This window comes from Sciurus carolinensis, chromosome 2 (genome assembly GCF_902686445.1).
Source record: "Sciurus carolinensis chromosome 2, mSciCar1.2, whole genome shotgun sequence".
NCBI classification, from domain to species: domain Eukaryota; kingdom Metazoa; phylum Chordata; class Mammalia; order Rodentia; family Sciuridae; genus Sciurus; species Sciurus carolinensis.
The window spans coordinates 140750154-140773604 of NC_062214.1; the positions used below are offsets into that span (position 1 = coordinate 140750154).

The window sequence follows — 23451 nt, forward strand, 5'->3', positions numbered from 1 at the left end:
CCTGTGTGTGCTAACACAATGGTGATTCTTTTGTTTATGCTCTGTCCTCAGGACATACTCTACACATAGACGACTTGGGTCAAAGTCTTTAAGATTTTTCACACATTTTGCTAAAATACCCTACATAAAGCTTGTTATAGTTTATATTCCACTATTTCCTTTTCCCCAAAGTAAAATATCCACTGTTATGAAACCATGACAATATAGGAAATTGTCATTAAAAAGTCACAGAATAGTTTGTAATGAAAAATGGTTATACTAATGTTGTTTGAATTTTTATTCCCTTTATTAGTAAGGAGATCAAGTTTTATTGAATGTCCTACGTAGATCTTCTTTTGTGTGTTATCTATTCTTGTCATCTGTCAATTTTTCCTATTTTGACATTACCTTTTTCTTACTGATTTCTTAGAGTTCTTATTTTATGTATGATACTAACTCTTTGCCATCTATCCTCATTTGAAAGAAGTGATAAGGTCTTTATCATATTTTGTGTCCTGTTGTTTTAATGTTATTTCATATATATACTTCTGTGAACTGACATAAATCACAAATTTGTCTTTTAGAAAATTGTATAATATTCCACCTGATGTATATTCCCTGCTTTCAAACTAAAACAATGTCTGAACAATTTTCAAATTGTTTGAACATCTTCAGTGTTGAAATAACATTTTTATTTCAAATGTAACTAAAATATATACTAATATAAAACTTTGCTTGTATTCTTTGTAGGGTCCAGGCAACTATAAAACTAGAATAAATGAATAATTAAAATACAAAATAACTCTGCAAAATTAATACCATTCTTATTAATGATTGGTGATGTTGCTTTGATAAAACCAACTATTTCTTAAAATATTGACTTGGTGTTAGTTTATTAATGTTAATTATTAGATGCATTTTGAGTCCTGCATTATTATTGTACCTTGTGAAGTGTGAATATTGTTATTTTTACAGATTTTCTTCCTTTATTTAAACTATTGTGAATCTCATTAAAATTGTTTCCTCACTTTGTGGGAACAATTTACCCACTGATACTAAATGAAAAGATGATTATGGGTGATTAAAGTTTGCTTGGAGGGATCCAAGATGGCGGACTAGAGGGTGACTGCATTCCATGTCGTTCCAGGACTCAGGATTCAAGAATAGGAGGTATTGAGAGACTTGGGACCAGCTCAGAGCCACCAGTGAGACTTCCCCGCCAGGCAAGGCCTCCCCGCTGGGGCTATAGATCTGGACTGCATGTAACTTCACAGAGCCGAGCTTGCCTGGCAAGACCTCCCCACTGGGGTGGTGGATCCCGACAGCCAGGAACTTCCTGGGGTTGGGCTGCCTGGCGAGGCTTCCCCGCCAGGGCAGTAGGTGCGGACAGCAGGGAACTTTGTGGAGCTGAGCTGCCAGGCAAGACTTCCCTGCTGGAGAGGTAGAACCAGAGACCCAGTCTGCAGTCTAGTGCCCCTTTGACTGACCATCGGTCAACATGTGGAGGCGCCTCTGCCCACTAGCAGGGAATATGCACCACCTGGAGGCCACCACCCCTAGAGGGGCAGCTTCCTTTGTGGATCACTGCATTATCAAGTTCCTTCTAGACTTCAGGCTATTGAAGGCTAGGAGGTGAGTTATTGGAAACCTAGAGGGACATGTTAAGTCGATAGGGGGAAAACTGCAATATCTCAGGTTTTCACAACTAGAGAGGAAGATACCTGAGCAATATGAGAAAACAAGGGAAGAAAATGTCCCAAACAAATCTAGATGCTACATCAATAAAATCCAATGACAGGATGGCAGAAGAAATGTCAGAAAAAGAGTTCAGAGTGTATATAATTAAAATGATCAGAGAAGTAAATAATGAGATGAGAGAGCAAATGCATGCATTGAATGATCCCACCAATCAACAGTTAAAAGAGCAAATGCAGGAAGCAAAAGATCATTTCAATAGATAGAGATTCTGAAAAAAAAACCAAACAGAAATCCTTGAAATGAAGGAAACAATAAACCAAATTAAAAACTCCATAGAAAGCATAACCAATAGGATAGAACACCTGGAAGACAGAACCTCAGACATCGAAGACAAACTAATCTTGAAAACAAAGTTGATCAAACAGAGAAGATGGTAAGAAATCATGAACAGAATCTACAAGAATTATGGGATATCATGAAAAGGCCAAATTTGAGAATTATTGGGATTGAGGAGGGCTTACAGAAACAAACCAAAGGAATGAACAATCTATTCAATGAAATAATATCAGAAAATTTCCCAGATCTGAAGAATGAAATGGAAAATCAAGTACAAGAGGCCTATAGGACACCAAATGTAAAACTACCCCATTCGCAATAGCCTCAAAACAAAACAAAACAAAACAAAAACAAAAACAAAAAAAAACTGGGGAATCAGTCTAACAAAAGAGGTGAAAGACCTCTACAATGAGAACTACAGAACATTAAAGAAAGATATTAATGAAAACCTTAGAAGATGGAAAGATCTCCCATGTTCTTGGATAGGCAGAATTAATATTATCAAAATGGCTATACTACCAAAAGTGCTGTACAGATTCAATGCAATTCCCATTAAAATCCCAATGATGTACCTCACAGAAATAGAGCAAGCAACCATGAAATTCATTTGGAAAAATAAGAGACCCAGAATAGCTAAAGCAATCCTTAGTAGGAAGCGTGAAGCAGGAGGTATCGCAATACCAGAACTTCAACTATACTATAGAGCAATAGTAACAAAAACGGCATGGTATTGGCACCAAAATAGACAGGTCGATCAATGGTACAGAATAGAGGACACAGAGACAACCCCAAATAAATACAGTTTTCTCATACTAGACAAAGGCACCAAAAACATACAATGAAGAAAAGATAGTCTGTTCAACAAATGGTGCTGGGAAAACTGGAAATCCATATGCAACAGAATGAAACTAAACCCATATCTCTCATCCTGCACAAAGCTCAACTCAAAATGGATTAAGGACCTTGGAATCAGACCAGAGACCCTGCATCTTATAGAAGAAAAGTAGGTCCAAATCTTCATCATGTCGGCTTAGGATCAGACTTCCTTAACATGACTCCCAAAGTGCAAGGAATAAAAGCAGGAATCAATAACTGGACAGATTCAAACTAAAAAGCTTTTTCTCAGCAAAGGAAACTATCAGCAATGTGAAGAGAGAGCCTACAGAGTGGAGAAAATCATTGTCACATATACTTCATATAGAACACTAATATCCAGAATCTATAAAGAACTCAAAAAACTTTACACCAAGAATACAAATAACCCAATCAACAAATGGGCTAGGGAAATGAGCAGACACTTCACAGAAGAAGATTTACAAGCAATCAACAGATACATGAAAAAATGTTCAACATCTCTAGTAATAAGAGAAATGTAAATCAAAACCACCCTAAGATTCCATCTCACCCCAATTAGAATGGCAGTTATCAAGAATACAAGCAACAATAGGTGTTGGTGAGGATTTGGGGGAAAAAGTTACACTCATACATTGCTGGTGGGGTTGCAAATTAGTATAGCCACTCTGGAAAGCAGTATGGAGATTCCTTAGAAACATGGAATGGAACCACCATTTGACCCAGCTATCCCACTCCTTGGCCTATACCCAAAGGACTTAAAATCAGCATACTACAGTGATGCAGCCACATCAATGTTCATAGCTGCTCAATTCACAATAGCTAGATTGTTCAACCAACCTAGATGCCCTTCAATAGATGAATGGAAAAAGAAACTGTGGTATATATACACAATGGAATATTATTCAGCCATAGAGAATAATAAAATTATGGCATTTGCAGGTAAATGGATGAGGTTGGAGAAAATCATGCTAAGTGAAATAAGCCATTCCCAAGAAACCACAGGATGAATGATCTCGCTGATAAGTGGATGATGATACATGATGGGGGGTGGGAGGGAGGCAAGAATGGAGGAAGGATGGACTATATGGAGGAAAAAGAGGGGTGGGAGGTGTGGGAGGAAGGAAATATAACAGAATGAGTCAAACATCATTGCCCTATGTAAATGTATGATTACACAAATGGTATGCCTCTACTTCATGTACAACCAGAGAAACAAGTTGTACCCCACTTGTTTACAATAAGAAAAGAAAAAAGAAAGAAAAAAAGGGAGAAAAACTATACATAGAAAAAAAATTTGCTTATATTAATTTTTACAGTTGTTCATCCAAATATACATAAAACATATAAAAATTTTATAGAAATATCTAGAATATCTGCATGCTAATTTGAGAACTTCTGACCCATATAAAAATTTCCTTTGCTCTTCCTTGAAGCTTAGTCATTTAAGTTGATAAAAAGAATTACATGAAATAATGCAGAAATTTAAGAGGGGGAGGTTGATTATGAAATGTTTTATCTTGAGAAGATTATCATTGGTAATCTCTCATTTAAACAAAATAAATTCATTTCTTAATCCTACCATAATTTGAGCATATTTTATTCCTGTACTTTTCACATTATATTATAATGCATTAAGTTCTCCTTAATAGATCAACTCCCATATAAATTATATATATTATCAGTTTATATCTAGCCCCCTAATTGTGTTTAACTACTTCATTTGAAGTACTCAATAAGTGTATTTTTTAATAACCATATACTTATTTTATTTAAAATAAATGAGTTAAAATGCAATTGATAAAATGTTCTAAAATAAGGAAATATGTTAATTTACTTTTTAATCTCACAATTAGTCAAAGAGATCTTAAATATGTTTCCACGTAGTAAAGTCCCAAGATTTATCCTTTTCTGAAGGTGATAACCCTGAGGGTACAAGAGTTGACTTTTCCTTGAAGAAGTAGAGAAATTAGTACCTTATATTGAATTAATATTTTAAAGTAAGCTGCTAATTAGAAGTATATTTTTCTGTTTATGAATAATTTAGAGAGATATTTTGAAATCTTCCATCCTGATGTGAGATTTGTTAATTTTTCTTTGTAACTCTTGTCATTTTTGCTTCATATTTTGGAGGCAATTAGATGAATTCCATGTTAAGTTTGGAATTCTTAAAGCTTTTAAGTTATTGAAAACTTACCATTTTGCAATGGCTTTCTCCACAATAATACTTTTTGTCTTAAAGTCTTTGACCACACAATTTTCTTTCGGTAAAGGCACAAGCTGAATTTTTTTAGAAATTTTTTTTAGCTGTAGATGGACACAATACCTTTTATTTTATTTATTTTATGTGATCCTGGGGATTGAACCCAGTGCCTCACCTGTGCCAGGCAAGTGTGTGACCTTCTCCACAGTATGTATCATTGGCTGTTGCTCTGGGGTTGAACGTCCTGGGTGTCCATTCCTAGTACAAATATAGGATGGAGAATTTTTCTTCCTTTTTTTTTTTTTTTTTTTGATTGAACAAGCTTTTTTTTTTTTTTCCAAAAATTTAAAAAATTTTTTATTTTCTTTCTTCGATCAGTATCAAACTTGTGTATTTTATTACTGTCACTTTAAGGTCACCCTTGGAATCTTGCCATTCGTATTTAACAAGTCTGGAGTCAAGGAGCAGTCCTTGTCCTGCTTTCCCTTATGCTGCAGCATGCGTCCTAATAAATCCTCTTTCCATGGCTGTAAAAAAAAAAAAACAAAAAAAAAAAACCGAAGCCCATACAAACAAAAAACCAAAACACAAAGTACAAAGTTAAAATCCTAACCATTTTCCCCAAATGATGCAAAGTCTTTAGAAAACTTTCACTCTGATCACTTTCCAAATAGTAAGTTATGGTTGTTTTTTATTTAGGTCTTTTTATAGTAAAAATTATTACAATGATTTTTAGATCAGCCCTCCAAAATTATGTTAACTTGTCTGATACTGAAATCTGTGCCTTCAAAAATTATTTTATATAGACACTGTGTGCTTAGAATTTCTATGTATTTCCCAAATGATCTGTTTTGCCCTTCTTATGTTTCCGGTCCTCATCTAAGGATTATTACTCTTCCTGAACTTCTTGCAGGAGTTCTTTTGGTGAAGATCTATTGAGGCTAAACTATCTTGATTTTGGTCTACCTGAAAATGTAGATTTTTTTGAGATCTTATTCTTAGAAAGTAGTTTTCCTGGGTTTTATTATTTTCTCAGACAACTTTGAAGACATTATTCTACCGTCCTCTGACTTTCTTTGTTGCTTTTGGGAAGTCTGTTGCCATTCTGTTCGTTGTTCCTCTGTAGTGGTCTGTTTTTTCTTTTTTAAGATCTCTTTGTGATCCCTGTTATCCATGCATTCATGTTTTTTAATCAATTTTTGAAAATTCACACCCATTATATTTTTGAATATTGCCCCTCTGTTCTATTTCTCTGGGACTCTGAGACATACATGTAGGTTGATCATAGTCCTGATTTGTCATCTCTGGTTATTTTCTTCATCTCTGTATTCTAGTTTACTAATTATCATTTCAGTTATATCAAATCTGTGATTTGACATATTATGTTTTTCATATTTAGATGCTCTATTTGGCTCTTTTGTAAATCTGCTTTTTTTTTTTTTTTTGGGCACTGGGGATTGAACCCAGAGGTACTTTACCAATGAGCCATATCTCTAACCCTTTTTATTTTGAGATAGGGTCTCATGAAGTTGCTAAGGTTGGCTTTGAATTGGTGATCCTCCTCCTTCAATATCAGTTGCTAGGATTACAGGTTGTGTGGCATTCACCTGACTTCAACTTGGGCAGTTTGGATACTCTTTGTTATTTGCTTATTTTTATTGATCATCCTGTTATTAACTGTAACAATACATGCATAGTTGTCTTCTATTATGTTACCTGCTTATCCCAGGATTTAGAGTTCTTGGTGGTTTAAATCTGTTATCTGTGGCTTTTGCTGGATTTCAATTATGGTAGCTTCTTTGTCTCTGTATTTTGTAATCATATTAATGTATTCTTATATCATTTCAAACATTGAGAATGCAGGGGACATATCAGGAATGCTTTCTTCCAGAGAGAATTTATATTTGGGAGCCAGGGGCACTGCTGACCAGGACCATGGTAACCAACTTCTAGATTCTTCTCCCCCTCCTCCCCCTCCCCCTCCTCCCCCTCCCCCTCCTCCTCCTCCTCCTCCTCCTCCTCCTCCTCCTCCTCCTCCTCCTCCTCCTCCTCCTCCTCCTCCTCCTCCTCCTCCTCCTCCTCCTCCTCTTCTTCTTCTTCTTCTTCTTCTTCTTCTTCTTCTTCTTCTTCTTCTTCTTCTCCTTCTTCCCCCCTTTTTTCTTAAATAGAGGACTTTTGTTTCCCAATGCTGCCACTGGTATGAAGTTTATTGTCATGCTATAGTGCTAATATTGGCATTTATCATCCGGTGTTTGCTTCCTACTTTTGACTCAGTGCTTTAGTTTCTGCTTAGTATTTTTTAATTAAAGAAAGTGCTCCTCAGAGAATTCCTTTGCTTACTTGGAGCCCCCAAATACCTTTAAGTTTCCTTTTCTGAGAACTAGCTGTGTGTGTGTGTGTGTGTGTGCATATGTATGTGTATGTGTGTGTGTGAAGAAGGTCTTTCAGAGTATTATGACCATCCAGATGCTAAAGGAAATATATTGTTTTTGTAGTCATTGAGGTTTTTTTTATTATTAGTTTTTTATTTTTACAGATTGCATTTGATTCAGTCATTGAGTTTCGAATGGAGGTTGATGGCAAGTTCTCAATACTTTTAAAACTTTTAATAAATTTTTCTTCACACGAGAAATCTAAATTATGGATGTTTGTGCAGTTTTTAAAGTTTGCATGTTGAGCTTATGTATTTTATCTTTAGATGAACACTAAGAAAAAATTATATAATGTTTCTTGATTTTTTTGTGTGTGTGACAACTACTGTATGTGGCAGTCATTCTTACAGAGCTCAGCTCCTAATTTCTGAACTCTTACCTTTTAAGCTTTGAGTATGTATGAGTGCATTTTTGTGATGTCTTTGTGACTGTTGAGTTGGGTAAAATGCAGGGTGAAAAGTGAAAGTGTGCTAACATCTGGAGTGTACATAGACTTTAGATTTGGGCAGAGGTGTAACAATAGTTGTTAATACTCTAAGCAGGAAAGAAACAGCTGTCAGCAGTCTTGAGTTAAAGAGAAATTGAACAAGGAATAATTACCATTTATTGAGTGGAAGTTACTATGTAAAGTGCTTTGCTTTCATGATTTCACCTAGTCCAAATAAGAATCCTGTGAAACTGGTAGTAGTGTTACCTCATTTTAAAGATAAAAAACTGAACACAGAGAGGTTAATCATCCTTGTCTCAAGTCACATGATCATTAAGTAACTACTGTTCAAGGAATGAATATTAGATAATATGAAGTCTCTGGCATTCATCCATAGGTTTCACATTCCTTTTTAGATTGACTAAAGTAGAAAGAAAATCCTTTGGTATTTACAAATAAATGTCCTCTTTTATTTGGAAATGAGAACTTTTCCTTTTATATTTAGAAAAATGCTTTGAACAAGTAGATTTATGATATCTTTTATATATAATATTTGATGGAAGAATTGGTGTTGGCATAGTCAATAGCAATAAGAACAAAGTTTGTGTATTTTGAAGATGGCATGCAACTTCAGTCTATTTGGAATTTCTGGGAAAATATTTTGATGTACTTGAATATCTTTCATTTAAAAATGGTAACATATGCACCCTTATTTTCTTATTTTTCTCAGAAACATTTATAAAAACATTCACAAATTAATTTCTCAGATCAATAACATTGAGGTACATTATAGCTGTTTTTTGGTAGCAGGGATTGAACCCAGGGGCACTTAACCACTGACCACATCTCCAGCCCTTTTTAATTTAACTGTTCATTTAGAGACAGGGTCTTGCTAAGTTGCTTAGGGCTTCACTAAGTTGCTGAGGCTGGTTTTGAACTTGAGATCCTCCTGCCTCAACCTCCTGAGCCACTGGGATTATAGGTGTGCACCACTCTGCCCAACCCACTTTATAGCTTTTGAGGAGGCAAATCTATTTATAGATAAATTGTTATTTAAATACTAAAACGTTGGATTTCATTCTTATTATCAATTGATAATAATTGCTGGATAAATTTGTTAAAATCAATGCAATTCTTGAACAGGTTTGGCATTTCGTAATACTTCCTAATTTTTTGTAATAAAAGTAATTCAAGTTATGCTTATTTGCTGCCAAAGCTGTTGAAGAAACTGACATCATATCAAACAGTTTTATTATTTCTTTGCCTTTGTATTTTTCTTTTGATTTGAAGAGAGTTGTTACCAAAGAGATCTAACACTAATGGGTTGATATCAAGGCATATAATAACCTCTTGGGTTTCTTTTCGGGAGATCTTTGAGGTATTTGGCACAGGAAATTAGCAGTGAACTCTGTGCCAGGAAACAATTGTGCATACCAGCCTTCTTCTAAGCTATTTTAAAGAATTTACTTCTTGTTTCCTTGATTTTTTGAAAATGCAATTTATGGAATGAGGAATCCTTCAGGGATGCTGAATGAAAATATTCACTGATATTTTATGAAAAGTTTGAAACTTTGGGGTTTGATTCTATTTTTTCTTAAGCCTAGAGTTGGAAAGTAATTTAGAAACTAAATAAAAGTCCCTACAGGGACCTTTCAGTTTGTTGGCTTACCAGTAACATTTTGAATAACCTTATTGTTATTAAGCACTGAAGTTTTTCATTAGATTTCAATAACCCCTTTTCTCTTTCTGTCTGACGCTGTAAGTAACTGATCTATACAACTGGAACAGAACACTTTACTGTGGCTTAATATTAATTGTCTGTCTTAGCACAGGAAAATAGCACTTAAAACAATGCTTTGAAGGGTATTAACATGAAGAGCAGCTTTTTCAGTCATGCAGAGAAATGATTTTGAAGTGACATTAACTTTCAAATAAAATTCTGTTGGGGAAACTTGCAATGGTTCATTTTTTTCTCTTTTTTTTAGTGTGGGTGACTTCCAAACGATAACTTTTTATATTCTTTAGGCACATTCATGCTTTTAGATTGCTCCATATAAGCCAAAATAACTTGGTATTTTAGAACCTGAAAGTTTAATACTAACAGTTTTAAATAGCACTTCCTGAAAACCATGTTGGACATTTCTATTACTTTTATCATTGTATGCCTTGGAGATGTCTCATAAAAAGACTTTCATAAAGTTTCAATTTTACTAATTCATTTTAATCTCGAGCACCTGTGAATTACGTATTTGACTGCACTTTTGATTCAATTTAAAGGTGCATTTAAAACTCTTTTTCATTTGAGAGAAATTTGCTGTTTATATGTTAACTTTTTTTTTTTTTGTGGTACTGGGGATTTAACCCAGGGGCACTTTACCACTAAACTACATCCCTAGTTCTTTTTATTTTTTATTTTGAGATAGGTTTTCAACTAAGTTGCTGAGGCCAACCTAGAATTTGTGAGGGTATGCCTCAGTCTCCCAAGTTGCTGGAGCTACAGGTGTATACCACCACACTCTGTGATAAGTTAATTTTTAAAGGTAGTTTCAAGTTGTCAGAATTACTTTTAAAAAGTTAAACTAAACAAATTACTGGGAGAACTTTTTTCCTCTATCTTTCCTCCCTTTTGCAAGTAGGACTCTAGAAAGTCAAAAGATCCAGGAATGTTGGTCATTTATTTAAGAATCTCATATGACTTTCCCTTTCTAAAATGTCTGTCAACACACAGGTGGGTGCTACAGTCATTTATTGTTACTCTCTCAGTGGCAGGCCTTGCTAATATTGATTTCCACTTCTTAGAAACAATTTCATGTGATTTTCTGGAGTGTGTATATGATTTTCTGCTCCACCTGGTGTTGACTAACCTTCCTCAGGTAAGTTGTCTACTTTGAAGATGTTCTAGCTTGCGAGGTCCAGAAAAAAAAAAAAAATCTGTTACATTTCAGGGGATTCAGTGTTGACTGCTGATTGGGGTGACTGTCTTCTTTCATATGGCCTCTCTCTTCTAGTAGTGTCTCTTGAGAGCTAAAATATAAAATTGCATGGCATCACTTCTAACACATTGGTCAAAGCAAATTACCTGGAAATAGACTCCATAAGTGTCCCATGAGTGGAAAAGCAAGTACAGTCCTAGTGTATTTTACTGTTACTATATATTATGTTATGTTGCCAGAACTTGTCTCAAACTCATGGACTCAAGTGAACCTCTTGCTTCAACTTTCCAAGTAGCTGGAATTATAGGTACATGCTATATCAACTTCTGGTATATTTTAGGTACACATCCCTCCTCAAATTTGCAGCTTACCATTATAGATATGATAGCAGAAGCATAAACAGCAAAGTATATAACTCAGATTTCATAAATATTTTTTCTAAGTTGTATCTCTGATTTATCTAGAATATATAAAGAATTTTTGCAACTTAACAACAAAAAGGCAAAGAACCCAAGTTAAAAAGTGCACAAAGACTTGAATAGATATTTACCCACAAAAAATTATACCAATGGCCTATGAACACATGAAAAGATGCTCAACATGAGTCACTGGTGAAATGCCAATCAAAAGCACAAAAAGGTATCACTTCACATGTATGTTGTGTTGGTAAGGAGGTAGAGAAATTGGAATCCTCATTGATGATAAGAATGTAAAATAGTGCAACTGCTGTGGAAAACAATTTGTTCCTAAAAATATTAAACACAAAATGATCTTATGACTTAGTGATTACACATCTAGGTATATGGACCCAAAATAGTTGAAAACAGGTATTGAACAAAAATTTGTATGTAAATGTTGGTAGCAATATTATTTACAATAACCAGAAGATGGAAAAACCCATAAGTCTATTAATTGATGAGTAGGTAACACAAAATGTGTATCCATACACTAGAAAATTATTCAAAGGAATGGAAGAGTAGCTGGGCATGGTGACACATGCCTGTAATTTCAGTGACTTGGGAGGCCAAGGTAGGAGGATGGCAAGTTGGATGCCAGCTTTAGCAACTTAATGAGACCCTATTTCAAAATAAAAATAAAAAGGACTGGAAATGTAGCTCAATGGTAAAGTGCCCTTGGGTTCAGTCCCCAGGAACAACAAGAAGAAGGAATGACATACTGACATATGCTACAACATGGATGGACCTTGAAGACATTATGCCAAGACAAGTCAGACACAAAGGCCCACATATTGCATAATTTCATTTACATGAAATACCCATAACAGGCAGCATAGAGACAAAAGCAGGTTGATGATAATCAGGGGCTGAGGAAGAGAGGAACATGTGGAGTGGCTGGGTAATGGTTATGCAGTTTTCTTTTGGGTTCATGGAAATGTTTTGTAATTAGATAATAGTGGTGGTTATCAACACTGATATTTCTAAATGCTAGTGAGTTCTATACTTTTTTCAGTTGAAAAGGTGACTTTGATGTTACATGTATTTTACCATAACATAATAACATAATTGCACAAGTGAGCTTACTTGATCTTATGCCTCAGTCATAAGAAAATACTCAGGTTAGTCAGTGGGATGTTAAGAAAAGTGGAGCAGAACTGAGTTACTCCAGTTCCCAGCCAAAGCTATCCTGAGTCACCAGAGAGCCATCCAACCCCAAAACATATGAGTGCTTGCCCACAATCAGCACAACCCCCTTGTTACCTCTTGGTGACTAAATGTGTCAGGAATAAATGCTGATCATTTTAAGTTCCTGGAGTTTTGTAATTTGTTTTACAGCATTATGGGGACAATATAATCATTTTCTTTTTTTTAATTGGGGTTTCTCAGGGAAATGGATGATTTGGCCTATGGGAAAGAAGTAAGTGGTGAACCTCAGACATCTGATATGCAAGGACTCTTTCAAGGAATAATGAGGTTGTTATAAAAGGACACAGAAGTTCCAGACAGTAGATGAAAGGAGTTGATAGCTGTACTTTAATGGGAATAGTATTCTTAAAAATAGTTAAATGATAAATTTTATTTTATTTAGTCTTATTTTTGGGGATTAAACCAAGAGTCTCACTAAATTGCTAAGGTTGGCCTTGAATTTGCCATCTTCTCTCCTCAGCCTCCCTAGTCACTAGGATTACAGGCATGTTCCAACTGTGCTCCCTGATAAACTTTATGTTACAAATATTATTACTACAGTTCAAAAAAAGGACACAGGAGCCAGGCTGTAGAGTTTTCCACTGGTCAGAGTTTCATCAATGCAATCATTTTTTGAGTTTCAAAAGTAATAATGAGTCATGTGTGGTACCACACACCTTAATTCCAGGGTCTTGGAATGCTGAGGCAGAGAATTGCAAGTTGGAGGCCAGCCTCTGCAACTTAGTGAGACCCAGCTCAAAACTGAAATAAAAGGGTGGGGGGCTGGGGATGTAGCTTATGGGTAAAGCACCCCTAACTTTAATCCCTGGTACTGTGCAAAAAAGAAAAGAAAGAAAATAATTATAGCATGTTAAAACACATCAACTATTTGAAAATTTGAGTTGATAATGATATTAGAAATAAACTAAAACAAGGAAAAAAAATTACCCATTGAGATGATTATTAAACCAACACAAGCATTCAAGTTTAAAGGCCACAAAGCACTTCTGGGTCCTATAATAGATCTTTACTTAGTCAAACAATCTGTAAATTTATTTCAGGGCACAAATGGGGAATTTGGTGGAAAAGAGATGAAACCTTATTGTAGAAATTGCTAATTGTTTTTCAGTGATTACTTTCCCTTTTCTGCATTTAGAAATAGAGGTCCTAAGTTTTATCTGCATTTATCTACCAATTAGTACAATTTTCTAGTCTTGCATCTTAGAATGACCATGTCACCACCAAGTCCTGGCCAATGATATGTGGGTGAACCCCAAGTTAAGGCCTGACAAGTATGTAAGAGAGATTTCTATCTTGTTTGTATATGCTTCTGGGGTTTGTGTGGGCTTAGTTGGCATCATAACAAATGATAACTTTGTTTGACATCTATGCTATTGAAGCACGTCACACATATGTATACCCAAATGAGACTGTAAGAGTGGTATGCTTTTAGTAGAAATCATACTTAGAATTTTAAATTTTGATCTTTAACCTGAATAGTGATAGTTGATATGATGCTCTCTTGTGATGTTGTACAGAGGCAGCGAGTGCAGCTCCCAGTCAGCCACACAATCATGAAGGTAAACATGTGATTCTCTACCAGCATACTGTGTGGCTAAGCTGTGATTTTTGGTAGGTTAAGTGTATTAAATGAATCTTTTGACTTTAAGATATTTTCAATTTATGATGGATTTATCAGGTTATAGCCCCATTCTAAGCAAAGGAGCATTTAAAATTTTTATTTAAATCATTTGAGATTTTAAAAAGCTAAAGGAAGCGTTAAAATAATTTTCATAGCAGTTGAAAGACATATACAAGATTATGGTTCCAACCTTGGAATTGAATTTATTATAAGCAGTTTTTTACTTGTTGAAGTATCTACATTAAAATTGCATTTTAATTAAAATTTATAAAAGTACATTTTACACATAGGATTTATTTATTTATTTATTTATTTATTTTTGGTGCTGGGAATTGAGTCCAAAGGCACTTTTCCACAGGATTCAGGACTACTTCCCCAGTTCTTTTTTGGTTTTTATTTTGATACAGAGTCTCACTGAATTGCAGAAGTGGCCTCAAACTTGGAATCCTCCTGTCTTAGCCTCCTGGGATTGCAGGCATAGGTCACTATGTTTGGACTACATGTAGCATTTTTAATATCATCTTTTGGTTAAAATGGTTTGGTTAAAAAGTTTACTTTTACAAATGTTATTTTACAGAATGATGTGTTCCAAGCTATTGCTTTCTGAGGAAGGGACGATACAGAGAAACACAAGCAAAGGTCACCACAAAGAGGAGGTAATTGTTTCTCTAGGTTATGTTACAAACTAGAATCTGTGGATGGGAAGATAGGTGCGGGACTTTACAAATGTTTGATTTAAATTTGGTTAAAATATTTAAAAAAATATTTTAAGCCACTCTTGAAAAGACAGCTGTTATAAAGTATTTCATTGACTTCTGTTGTAGAATTCCAAGGACATGCGCAGGATGAGCTGTTAAAAAACTGCTAGTATTTGAGATTGATTTCCTGTGCGATTTAAGATTGTCTTAGTATTGTGCAACTAAAACACAAATACAAAAACAAATGAGATGCTAAGGCTCATGTGGCTACAGTTGACAATTATAATCACCAGTTAAAAGTTTTGGAGAATTCTTCTGAATAATTTCATTTTCTACAAATGTGAATTAAAATAATTTTTTTACAAACAAAATTCCCCTTTATATATTGGAGTTGAGTGCAGAATATTATTCAACAAGAGGATTTCATCACTAAAAAAAATATTGGAAGTCACTTCCTTAGATTTTCCCCGTAGAATGTCAATTGTCTCCACTGGGCTTTGGACAGGAATCATCAGACAAATAATTTCCCATTGAGATGGATAGCTGGTGTCTGATGGAAGGCACTCTGCTGTTGACTGAAAGAAGATCAATATGTTCTCTACACCCAGAACACAGGCAGTGCCAATGCTAGTCAGAGTTTAATTCGTATTTGAGGGTTAGTTGAGGGCCACCCAACTTTGCATGCACTGGGGCACAAGATTTAGGGCAGAACATTATTCGGATTAGCCTTGGATCTATTCAAGTGCTAAGCAGGGTCCAAAGTTGAGAGTTCTGTGCCTTAGAAATGTGAGAATGTCCTTGCTTGAATAATTCCAAGGGCACATATAGTTAAATTAACATGTTTATTATTGTAAGATCTTAACATTGATCAATAAATATCATTTTGTGGTTGGCATTGTATGCTGATGTTCTTTCTTCCAGAGGTGTGTCCACAGGGACTAGCAGTTTTACCATGACCTCTGAGAAATGCAGAACATTAGTCATTGCCCCAGACCTATTGAATCTGAATATGTACTTTATAGAGGTTCTTGAAAGGGCTGGGGATGTAGGTCAGAGCCAGAGTGTTTGACTATCATGTGTGAAGTCCTGGGTTAAATCCCCAGCATACACACACACACACACACACACACACACACAAATCCTTGAGTAATTCATAAGCATATTAAATTCTGAGAACAATTACATTGAATGCTAGTAGCAAAGGAAACTCCAAGGCCATTCACTGAATTAATTGGTTGAGTAAAAATTTCAAAAATATTGTTCCCCTAGATGATCCAATTCAGAGATTGGCTTTATTATGAATATTTAAATATTTTCCTGTCATTATTGGCCTAATACCACGAGCCACTTGTGTAATAGCATCAATACTCCAGAACGAATAATTGTGATTATTATAAGGGAACAACTTGAATTTTCCTAGGTTTTCACAAGTATCATTTAGTGCTTACAATGTTGCTAAGTCTGGTTCTCACAATTTGTTTTTAGTTCTACTTTTGTTTTTCCTTATTGTTTATTTAATTTTGAAGTACTGGGAGTTAAACCCAGGGCACTTTACCACTGAGCTACATCCCTAGCCCTTTTTATTTCCAATTTTGAGACAGGGTCTTATTTTGTTGCTGAGGCTGGCTCAGGATCAGCCGTCCTCCTGCCACAGCTTTCCAAGTAGCTAGGATTAGAGGTATGCCACTGTATCTGGCTATCCATTTTTATTTTTTATTCAGGTCCTAATTTTCTTATAAATTTTATTTCAATTTTCTTTTTTTCCCTTCAATTTTAATTATTATCTAGGTTCTAATTTCTTAGGAACTAATGGATTTTCACAAGGTCTTAGAAGGATCTATGTTCTTGTGACTTGAATATGAAATGACTTTTAAAAATGCAGAAAATACTAAATTTTGACATTTGTACTTTTGACACCCACATGCCAGATCTACTCCAATAGCTTCATTAACTACAAGCCAACATGACAAAGCTTAGAAAGTGACAATTTTTTTAAAGAATGCTTTAAAAAATTTTTTTTAAAAATTTTGATTCATTGTACATAAATGGGGTACAACTATCATTTCTCTGGTTGTATATGAAGTAGAGTAGTAGAGTCATAGTCATACTATTTGTGTAGTCACACATGTACATAGGGTAATGATGTTTGTCTCATTCTATTCCTTCATCCTGCCCCCTCCCCACTCTTCATTTCCCTCTACACAATCCATCCTTCCTCCATTCTTCCCTTACCTCCTCCCCACCCCCTGTTATTTATCATCATCCACTTATCAGATAACTCATTCAACCTTTGGTTTTTTGGGATTGGCTTATCTCACTTAGCATGATATTCTCCAACTCCATCCATTTTCCTGAAAATGCCATAATTTTATTCTTTTTTTATGGCTGAGTAATATTCCATTGTGTATATATACCACAGTTTCTTTATCCATTCATCTGTGGAAGGGCATCTAGGTTGATTCCACAATCTAGCTATTGTGAATTGAGTAGCTACGAACATTGACATGGCTGCATCACTGTAGTATGCTGATTTTAAGTCCTTTGGGTATAGGCCAAAGAGTGGGATAGCTGGGTCAAATGATGGTTCCATTCCAAATTTTCTAAGGAATCTCCATACTCCTTTCCAGAGTGGCTGCACTAATTTGCAACCCCACCAGCAATGTATGAGTGTGCCTTTCCCCCTACATCCTCACCAATACCTATTGTTGCTTGTATTCTTGATAATCGCCATTCTAATTGGGGTGAGATGGAATCTTAGGGTGGTTTTGATTTGCATTTCTCTTATTACTAGAGATGTTGAACATTTTTTCATGTATCTGTTGATTGCTTGTAAATATTTTTCCATGAAGTGTCTGCTCATTTCCTTAGCCCATTTGTTGATTGGGTTATTTGTATTCTTGGTGTAAAGTTTTTTGAGTTCTTTATAGATTCTGGAGATAAGTGCTCTGACAAAGGTGCCAAAAACATACAAAGGAGAAAAGACAGCCTGTTCAACAAATGGTGCTGGGAAAACTGGAAATCTATATGAAGCAAAATGAAACTAAACCCCTATCTCTCACCCTGCACAAAACTCAACTCAAAATGGATCAAGGACCTTGGAATCAGACCAGAGACCCTGCACCTAATAGTTGAAAAAGTAGGTCCAAATCTTCGTCATGTCTGCTTAGGTGCAGACTTCCTTCACATGACTCCCAAAGCATAAGAAATAAAAGCAGGAATCAATAATTGGGATAGATTTAAACTAAAAAGCTTTTTATCAGCAAAGGAAACATTTTAAAAATTTACAGCTTTTTTTGTTTTATAACTCATGATTTTCAAAAAGTGGTTTGAAAACCTTAGTTTTTTTAAATTTTTAAATTTTATTTGTTCTAATTAGTTGTACATGACAGTAGAATGCATTTATACATTTTGATAGATCATACACAAATGGAGTATAATGTCTCATTTTTCTGCTTATACATGGTGCAGGATCCCATTGGTCATGCATTCATACATGTACATGAGGTAATAATGTCTGTTTCACTCTACTATCATTCCTTCCCCCATACTCCTTCCCCTCCTTCACTCCCCTCTATTCTTCCCTATACCCCCCACCACCTATTGTGTATTAGCATCCCATATCTGAGAAAACATTCAGCCTTTTGGGTTTTGCTTATTTCACTTGGCATAATACTCTCTAACTCTATCCATTTACGAGCAAATGCCAGAATTTCATTCTTCTTTAAAGCTGAGCAATATTCCATCATTTTTAAGCTGCTTTTTTTTCCAGTTGCTTTTGGAGGATGATATTTATAGAATATTTCCTTTTCTGAAGACAAGAACACAATTTATTATAGAATTTGGCTATTGGAGATTTCAGAATTTTGATTAGGTTTAGTGTGCCTTGTTCTGAATTGTGTGTGGTACTGGGAATATCAGGAATTGGAATGTCAGGCAATATTCTTTCCTGTTGGGGGGCTTGAGTTGTAGCTCAGTGGTAGAGTATTTGCCTCACACATGTGAGACACTGGGTTCAGTTCTCAGCACCATATAATAAATAAATAAAGATATTATGTCCATCTACAACTAAAAATATTTTTAAAATATTCTTGCCTGTTGGATTAACTATGAGATATCTTCCATGGTGTTCAGATTGTTAGAGTTTTGAATGATTAATCACTTGGATCTGACATCATTAAAACAGAGTTTTCAAAAGAGTTTAACATGCATTATCTTATTTAGTCTTCACTGTAACTCTGGTGATAGTTTTTATTATCCTTATTATAGAAGCAAAGAATCTGTCTGAGGATGATTAATTACACTGAGCACAGAGAGTAAATGGTTGAGATCAGGGGCTTGAATCCAGGTTGCCTGACTTCTAATTTAATGCTTTCTCTACCACACAATATTTCTTCCCTTCTAGCGGATTGTGTTCATCTCAGAATTTCCTTAAATACCATGTTAACCTGTATATAGGAGTCAGAGCAAATTACTCAAAGAAATTGATCTTTTAAAATAAACTATATCTATATTCTGCCTTAACCCTAGCCAAGGAGAAACTTTACTAAATTTAAAGTTTTCTCAATTCAATTATAATCTGCCCTTCAATTGAATAATTCTAGGATTCCAAAACAAGCAGAATATGCAACCCTTTCCTTAAGATTTTTTAAAATGAATTTCTACTTGAAGAATGAGGTAATACTCATTTCAAATTTATTACCATAGTAAATAACAAGTTTCCTTCTAGTTACAGGGAAATTCAAGAAAATAGATAATAAATAATGGCTATTTGTAGCACTTGAGGGGCTTTATTAATAAGTTATGTCAAACCATCAAATGCTTTTTCCTTAGAGTTATTATTCACCAACACTTTATGGGTTTCTATTTTTATGTTGCTTCTGAAATGTGGTAGGATTCTTATTTAGGGAGATACTCATTTGTTTCTTTGTTGAGTTTATTTTGAGGGAGAACTACATTTAGATATTATTTTACTTGATGGTTTCAGAATTGACACTTGGTTTTCTAGTATTGCTCATTTTGTTTCTTTTTATTGCAAATAATTTTAAACTATTTGATATCTGACTGTTTATTATAATTGATTTCTGTTCAACGATGATAATCTGTATAGTTCAAGAATCTATATAGGCTGTCTTCAAAGGGTTTTAATACTATTTTCAGTTCATTCGTAAGTTAATTTAATGAATATATAATTTTGAATAATTTCAAAATAAATGACCTGTAAATTTAGAATATGACTTTGCTCGCCTCTCTGTTTGCCTTCGGGTTATCTCTAGTTAAATGTCCTGAGGTTTTCTGGATTGAAAATCAGGTTCAGCTTCTTTCTCGCCCCAAAGGTCCTTCGTTTAACTGCCCAGAGCGACTGTCTTAGAATCTCAGAGCTTCCATGTGGGTATCACATATGCATCTTGCCCTGTTTGCCTTCTGCATTCAATTAGTTACTATCATAGTCTATTTTGTGTTGTATAAAGAGATATCCAAGCATGGGTAAGTTACATCGCAAAGAGACTTATTTGATTCATGATTCTGGTGACTGGAGAGCTTGAACAACATGGTGCTGGCCTTCTGGTGCAGGTCCCCTGTTTTTGTCACAATATGACAGAGGAGAAAGAGAACCAGTCACATGTAGAAAACCAAGTGCTTGAGATGGTCTTACTTCATAACAGCCTGCTCTTGAGAAAATGAATCCACTTATGAGAGACCTGGCCCACTGTTGCTAGGCAGCACTCATCTGCTCCTGGGGTTGGATGGTTATGATCTACCTTCCACTGGGCCCCACTTGTAAAGCTTCACCACCTTAACATTGCCACACTGGGAACCAAGCTTCTACCACATGAACCTTCAGGAGACAAAATACATGTAATCCATGGCAGTTACCAACTTTGGTGCTATTGGGTGAATTGAATCCCTCTTATGTGTTGAGATCCTAACTCCCAGTACCTCAACTTCAGATTGTGACCATCTTTGGAAATAGATACTTTAAAGAGGCAGTTAAGGATGAATGAAGTCATTAGGTGGGCCCTAATCCAATATGACTGCTGTCCTTATAGGAAGAGGAAATTAGAATGCAGGCATAGATACCAAGAAGACCATGTGAAGACAGGGAAAGATGGCCAAGGAGAAAGGATCTCAGATGAGGAAACTAACCCAGATGACATTTCGATCCTTGACTTTTAATCTCCAGAACTGGAAGAAACAAATTTCTACTGCTTAAGCTTTCCAGTTTGTGGTACTGTGTTTATACTGCCTGTAGCAAACTAGTATACTTGGCAGTTCTCTTCATGGTGAATTTTGATCACTGAAAACTAAATTTTGGTTTTCTTGTCATTTTATTTACACAGAGTCTCTAAGACAGGATTACATTTTCCATGCTTGGCCTAATTTGGGGAGATACTGATTATTTAAAAAAATTTTTTTTCTATTGCCCTATAGTTCTCAACCTAGAAGTAGCCTCTTCCAGGAAGCACATTCACATACTCATTTTTTAGGCTCCTTTGTACTTAGCACTTGCCTCATTTACCACACTTTATCACTCTAGTTACAATCATATGTTTTACTACTTTTCTTTCCCACTCACTAGATTGTAAGTGCCTAAGGTCCAGGATTGATTCTTGAACATCATATTCCCACTACGTAGCATAGTACCTGCACAAGGAATGTGCTCAATAAATATGTGAAAAATTCCTTTCTATTAGTATCAGTCAAGATACTGCATTTTGCTTCTGTAACAAACAGTTCTCAATACCAAATCATAAAACAACAAATTTCTTCTTTGCTTATTATATATAGTCATTGTGGGCCTGCTGGGGGCTGTGCTCTGTGACAGTCTCTCTTACGTCCAGGTTAATGGAGTAGCCCACCATTTGGATTTTTGTTATCAGTGGCAAAGGGAAAAGGAGAGCATGGTGAATCCTATAGTGATTCATAAATCTGCACAGATAGAACTTCAGATCACATTTCATTTATCAGAACAAGTCACCTGGCCATGTATGATGTCAATGGAGGGAGGAAATTGCAATCATATCATGTGGCAGAAGAAGAAAAAAACGTATTATGAATAGCACTAGGGACTATCCAAAACCGTGCATGGCACATTGTTTCATATATGATTTGCTCTTTTAACTTTAATAGGTTTCTACTATTTTTTCTTTTGTGGCCATGAGTTTTGCTAAATTATTAACTTCAAAATTATTTTTTCTATATTCAACATGGATCTCATGATCCACAAGAAACTGTTTCAGCTTTTCTTTTATATTTTGGACCTTATCTTCTTGAGGGCTTGTCATGGTTTGGATGTGAGGTGTTCCTGTGTTAATGCAGGAATATTCAGAAGGTAAATGTTTGAGTGATGCAAGCTGTAATCTAATCAGTTCATCCTAGTTTGAATGGACTAACTAGGTGGTAGCTGTGAGTAGGTCAGGCATGATTAGAGGAAGTAAGTCACTGGGAGTATGTCCTAGGTGGGTTCATCTTCCCTGCAGTCCCTTCCCCTTACTTTCTTGCTTTCCTGGCTGCCATGAGCAAAGCAGATTCTCTCTACCAGGATGTTTTTCTTCATCTTGGGTCCAGAGCAATGGAGTCAGCCAACCACGAACTGTATCTCTGAACACTTGAACCAAAATAAACTTTCCCTCCTCTAAGTTGTTCTTGTCAAGTATTTTGGTCACAGAAATGCAAAGCTGAACAACACAGAAATTAATTTTGAGAAGTGGGATCATTGCTATGAGTAACCTGACCATTTGGTTCTGAAGCCTTTGGAACTGATTTGTAGGAGGAGTTTGGAAAACTTTGGAGATGCAGGCTGGAGAAGGTTTAGAAGTGCTCTAAGTGGATTTTAATGGAAAATTTTGGTTGGAACTCAGAAGATCAGAATGCCAATAAGAATGTTATTTCTTATCAAATCATAGCTTCTCTTAATGTTCATTATTCTGAAAATATCCTGGCTTTTTGAAGCATGCCAGTACAATAAGAATCCACAGTGAACCACTCACTATGATGAAGTGGGACTTACCCTTGGGATGCAAGGGATGGTTCAACATATGCAAATCAATAATTGTGATACACCATATTAACAGGATGAAGGACAGATGGCATACATTCATTTTAATAGATGCAGAAGCAGTATTTGATGAAATCCAATATTTTTTATGATAAATCTTTCAAGAAATTAGTCATAGAAGGAATGTACCTCAACACAATGAAGGCCATATGTAAAAGGCCTATAGCTAACATCATACTAAATAGTGAAAAGCTGGAAGCTTTTGCTTTAATATCAGGAATAAGACAGGGATACCCACACTTGCCACTTTTGTTCAACACAGTACAGCAAGTTTTAGCCAGAGCAATGAGGCAAGAACAAGAAAAGGTATTCAAAGAGGAAAGGAAGAATTAAAATTGCCTCTGTTTGCTGATGGCATGACCTTATATATAGAAAACTCTAAATACTCCACTAAAATATGTGTTAGAACCAATAAACAAATTTGGTAAAGCTGTAGGACACAAAATCAAAACACAAAAATCAGTAGTGCTTTAAAAACACTGACAACAAGCTATGTGAAAAAGAAAATAAGAAAACCAATCCCATGAACATAATGGCATGAAGACATACCTA

The 23451-nt window shown here is 35.4% G+C and overlaps 1 long non-coding RNA gene across 1 annotated transcript in view; it reads left to right on the top strand.

Moving 5' to 3' along the window:
• LOC124971811 (uncharacterized) overlaps positions 1-23451 on the top strand; it is a 41588-nt gene that overhangs the window by 14003 nt on the left and 4134 nt on the right. The window contains exon 2 of the long non-coding RNA XR_007106372.1: positions 14723-14801. This is a non-coding gene — a long non-coding RNA (uncharacterized LOC124971811). The remainder of the gene's footprint in view (positions 1-14722; positions 14802-23451) is intronic.